Genomic DNA, 5,631 nt, shown 5'->3' with positions numbered 1-5,631 from the left:
GAATGGATAAAGAAGATGGGGTACATATATACAATGGAATATTACTCAGCTATAAAAAGGAACAAAATTGGGTCATTAGTAGAGACGTGGATGAATCTAGAGACTGTCATATAGAGTGAAGTAAGTCAGAAAGAGGAAAAACAAATATCGTATATTAACACATATATATGGAACCTAGAAAAATGGTACAGATGAACCAATTTGTAGGGCAGAAATTGAGACACAGATGTAGAGAACAAACATATGGACACCAAGGGGGGAAAGCGGTGGGGTAGTGGGTGGGGTGGTGTGGTGAATTGGGAGATTTGGATTGATATGTATACACTGATGTGTATAAAATGGATAACTAATAAGAACCTGCTGTATAAAAAAATAAATTAAATAAAATTCAAAAATTCAAAAAAATAAATAAAAAAATAAAATACACTGTTATCATTTAAGTATAATATTGATTATGCCAATATTAGTGTGAAATATAAAAACATTAATCATTTTATTTTAAAACTTAAGATTACATAAAGTCTTTTTTTTAACTTACAGACTTTTTTCTAACAAAGCACAGTCTACTGAGTCTACTATGTTCAACTCTTCTTCCTGGGCACACAGCTAGAATATATTTTCCAGCCTCCCTTAGAAGTAGATGAGATCATGCGACAGAGTTCTGGTCAATGGATCTGAGCAGAAGAGATGTGTGGCATTCCGGGCCTAGCCCATTAAACACTCCCTCACCCCTGCAATCCTCTCCTTCCCCATCTACCCACGAAAGAGAGAGGGCTCCAAGGACTTCCAGGAGTATGTAGCATCAAGATGGAACAAATGATTCACAGAGCAAAATTCCCCTCTACCTCCTACCTCACAAATACTCCAACAAATTTTGGAGTGTTTGTTACCACAGTTAACCTGGTCTGTTTAATGAAATTAGTATTCAGAGAGGAATACTCGCACACTCCTCAAAACTTTTTTTTAAATGGTAGATTGAAAGAAATCACTTTACTTTCTATGTTTGTATCTTCAGGGCTTATGCAGTATCCTGGTTGGGCTTACTCTTTCCATAATGTTGTCAATTTCTTTAATAGACTAAGACGTAGAAGACTTGAGTTCTTTACTCAGTCTCTTCTATCAAATAAACTATGAGCCCTTGGACAGGTCTCTTCTCTCTGAGGCTCATCAGTACAATTTAGGGGTTGGAATTTAATCTGAAAAGATCTCATTCTAGTATATAGCTTTTCTATATGCATTTTTTTTAAAAAAGAAGAAAAAGAAGAAGAAAAGATCTCTTCAAACCCTAACATTTTGATTGTTAGACTCACTTTGGAATCTAGTCAACAGTTCAAACTCCTTGTCTGTCTCTATTTAACTTTTTCTCCAATAAAGTTCATACTTGGAACTTTTTTTTGTCCAATAAAATACATAAACTTATTAAAATTTTTTTCAATCAAGGACAATTGCCAATTGCTAAGAACTGAGTATATCTTGAGTACTACCATACACACTCCTAATTCCAAGCAAAAGCAAAATAACTTAGAATTTTAATTGGATTATAAACAGACACATATATAAGTTTCCTAAGGTGTTTTAAACGTTTGAAAATAAGTCAGGAAGCTGAGGACCCCAGATTGTTAATAGCACCCAACTGCTAGATGTCTCCCAATAGTTCTCTTTCCTTTAATCATACAGTTGGGTACATACAAGGCAGCCCAGCTAAGAGCTATACTTCAGTCTACCTTATAGCTAGGTGTGACCATGTGACTAAGTTCTGGCCAATGGGATGAAAATGGGAATGACATGTTCCACTTTCAGGCCTTTCCCTGAAAAGGATTAAGTGTACACTCTCCTGAGTCTTATTCCTCTTCCCATGGGCGGAAGACATCTTGGATCAATAGTGGAAGTCACATTTTGAGGATGGCACAGGTATCCCATACCAACCCTGGACTGCCACTGACCTCTGAGTGTTATGAGAGAAATTATCCTCTCTCTGCTTTAAGCCATTACATTTTATAGCCCTTGGTATAACAGCTTAGACTGTACCCTAATACAGTAAGTGATGTTTGTGTCCCAATGGGAAATAAGATTGAGCCTTCTTGACGCCCAATATAATACTTCTTCAAAACACTGAATTCCATCCCCTATCATTCCTCCTTCTCCTACCTATCCAAGCATTCTTCTTGCCATTCATACATTAAAGCAACATTCATCAAAATCCTTATTTGGCAAATATTTTGAGGGAAATAACTATACATTTTTGCTATTCTATATTTTTCTTATAACTTTAAGTGCAATGTCACTCAAAAATAAGTATTAGGAAAAAAGTTAACAGATGATAGTGGGCATTTCCTTAAAAAGAGTAATCAATTACATAATGGGGGTGGGGGTACCTTCAGTTGATAGTAGTGACCATATTTTAAACAACTTTGTATTCCCCACAGTACCTAACCTGTACTTTGTACACGGAAGATGTGTTGACTATAAGTCATTAATGGTGACAAAATAGCCATGTTCTTTCAGGAAACATAAACATTAGGGAAAGAAAATATCAGAACAGGTTTAAGTTATCATGCAATCAAACATAAGGACCCCCAATTGAAATGAATTTTCTAATTTAGTGGATATATTTTTTAAGATAAAGGCCTTTGGAAAAATAACGTCATGTTTTTCTTTGAGGCTAAATTAAATCCCAAATATATACTTCACGTGATCACTCAAAAATATTACTTTGTTTTAATTATTACCATATCTTCAGTACCGAGAACAGAACCTGGTACCCAGTAGGCACTCAACAAATATTTGTTGAATTAATCAAAAATATCTACTTATTAAGCACACACTATGCGCTAGGTACAGGAAAAACTACAGGGAAGAAGAAGACAGTCTTTGCTCTCACAAAGCTCAAGATCTACTGAGGTATAAAGATAAGTAAAAGGGTAATTACCACATTGAATATAAAAAATATTAAAATAGGAGTAAGTAATAGGGTTCTATAGGAGCACACAAGATAAGTCTCTAACCCAGAATGGATTGAAAGATAGAAAGCAGAGTCAGGGAAACCTAACTGGAGGAAGTAATATCTGAAGTGAAAAATGAGTAGAAATTGGAGGGTAGAGGGTGAGGAACAAGTTGAGGGTAGAGTGATAGTGAGTTCAGCATTAGACTTATTTATTAAATTTGAAATGATATCTATAGCCAGCATGCCAACTATTAACTTCCCTACCCAATAGCCTCTTCCTAGTAACCAAGGAAATAAAAATTACCATTTTCACTTAGAAATTTTATTAAGAGTTTTCAAAATTATAAGCCCAGTGCTGGAAATGGAGGGTATATAAATTACTATGGCAGGGGTAACAAACCACTCCAAACTTAGTGGCTTAAATCAATAATCATTTATCTCTCACAGTTTCTGTGGGTCATGAATTCAGAAAGGGCACAGCCAGGATGGGGCTAGCTGGGGCTGTCAACAGGAATACTTATAGTGGACACTATCTGTGACATGGTTCCAAGGGCAAGTATCTCAAGAGCAAGCAAGCCAGGTGGAAGCCACATTACCTTTTATGACCTAGCCTTGGAAGTCAGGAAGCTTCACTTCCACTGTACTGCATTTCTGGAGACAGTTACAAAGATCTACCCAGGTGTCAGGGGAGGAGGTATAGATCCTACCTTTCAACTGAGGTGTGCCAAAGCTATAGCACATGAGATGGGATATGTATATATGATACGAAAAAGGTAAATGCATATGATACCAAAAAATGATATATAGTGATATAATATATATGCATATATATCATATATATGTGTGCAGCCATCTTTGAAAAATACAATCTATCATAGGGGGAGTAAGTATAAACTGATACAATATCTCAGATGATAATTTGCCAATGTTATAAATAACTTAAATATTAATAGCCTTTGATCCAGCAATTCTATTTTTAGAAACTTATCCCAAGGAAATAATCATAGATGCATGTTAAAATTTAGTCATGAGTATATAAAATTTGTTATTGTATTATGTCTGTAATAGTAAAAATATATATATATAAGCAAACTACATATCCAATAGAAAACCGGTTAAATTAAAAGTATGATGTAATAATAGTGCATTAGAATAGTATATTAAAAATAACTTTAGAATTCTATGATATGGGAAAAAATTCTTGATATATTAAGGGGGAAAGTATATACACCACATGTGCAATATGATTTCAAATTTATAAAATGGATACATACAAATGCACAGAAAAATAAAACTAAAAGGAAACAGACTGTTCTTTATTAGTGGTCATTAAACTTTTTATTCCTCTATTTCCTTATATGGAAGGATGATATAATCAGGGAGAAAAGTTTAGAAAGTACAAATTAACCCCAAACTCTTTTACCTGTGGATTGATGTCATTCACCAGTTCAGGAAATTTCACAGCTGTTGTCTCTTCAAATGTTGTTTCTAGTTCATTTTCTTTCCTCTCCTTAAGAGATTTCAATTAAATGTATGTTGGAACTTTTTCACTGTAACATCTTATGTCTTATGCCTTCTTCTTTATTTTCCTCTTCATCCTTTTGTCATTCCATCCTTCAATTCTGAATAGTTTCCATGACCTATCTTCTAGTTTACTAATTCTCTCTTCAATTCTGTTTGAAATGTTATAAATTCATTCACTGAATTCTTGATTTTGGTTATTGCACTTTTTCAGATCCATAATTTCTATTAAAATCTACTATGTCTTTTTTGTATCATTTTCATTTCATATATGTCATCTTCACATATGCTACAGAAATAATCCAAAAGAAAAAAAAAAGCTGTATGCAAAACAATGCTCTCAGCATTCTTGAAAATAGCTTTTAAAAAATCAGAAACACCTTATTGTATTTATATGAGATGATGGATGTTAACTAAACCTACTGTGGTAATCATTTCACAATATATGTAAATCAAACCATCATGCCATATACCTTAAACTTTTTTTTTCCTGGCTGCACCATGCAGCATGCAGGGTCTTAGTTCCCCAACCAAGGATCAAAACTGTGCCCCCTGCAGTGGAAGCATGGAGTCTTAACCACTGGACTCCAGGGAAGTCCCGTATACCTTAAACTTATACAGTGATGTATGTCAACTATTTCTCAATAAAACTGGAAAAAAATCAGAAACACTTTAAGATGTTCAACAAACAGAAAATGTTAAGTATGACATATCTACCAAGTATTATCTGTCAATAAAATTATAATTATGTTCTGCATGATAAAAGTTACATAAATAAATCCAAAAGAAAAACTGAAAAAAAAAACATTTGTAATCAAAACAACTAACAACCTAATTAAAAAAATGGACAGAGGACCTAAACAGACATTTCTCCAAAGAAGACCTACAGGTGGCCAACAGGCACATGAAAAGATGCTCAACATCGCTAATATTAGAGAAATGCAAATCAAAACTACGGATACAATGAAGTATCACTTCACACTGGTCAGAATGGCCATCATCCAAAAGCCCCCAAATAATAAATGTTGGATAGGGTGTGGAGAAAGAGGAACCCTCCTACACTGTTGGTGGAAATGTAAATTGGTGCAGCCACTATGGAGAACAGTATGGAGGTTCTTTTTTTTTTTTTTTTTTTTTTTTTTTTTTTTTTTTTTTTTTTTTTTTTT

The 5,631-nt window shown here is 34.0% G+C and overlaps 1 protein-coding gene across 2 annotated transcripts in view; it reads right to left on the bottom strand.

Annotated features, from left to right (window-relative positions):
* PGM2L1 (phosphoglucomutase 2 like 1) overlaps window positions 1-5,631 on the bottom strand; it is a 64,658-nt gene that overhangs the window by 34,263 nt on the left and 24,764 nt on the right. Inside the window, exon 1 of one of the 2 annotated variants that reach the window (XM_028500849.1) lies at window positions 4,368-4,517. The exons of the other annotated variant lie outside the window; for it this stretch is intronic. The gene's annotated coding sequence lies outside the window, so the exon portion shown is untranslated. Of the gene's footprint in view, window positions 1-4,367; window positions 4,518-5,631 lie in introns of those variants that run through there. 2 annotated transcript variants of the gene reach the window in all.

This window comes from Physeter macrocephalus, chromosome 16 (assembly GCF_002837175.3).
Source record: "Physeter macrocephalus isolate SW-GA chromosome 16, ASM283717v5, whole genome shotgun sequence".
NCBI lineage: Eukaryota > Metazoa > Chordata > Mammalia > Artiodactyla > Physeteridae > Physeter > Physeter macrocephalus.
Note: the sequence above shows the minus strand (reverse complement) of the source record. Positions and strands in the feature narration are given on the sequence as shown.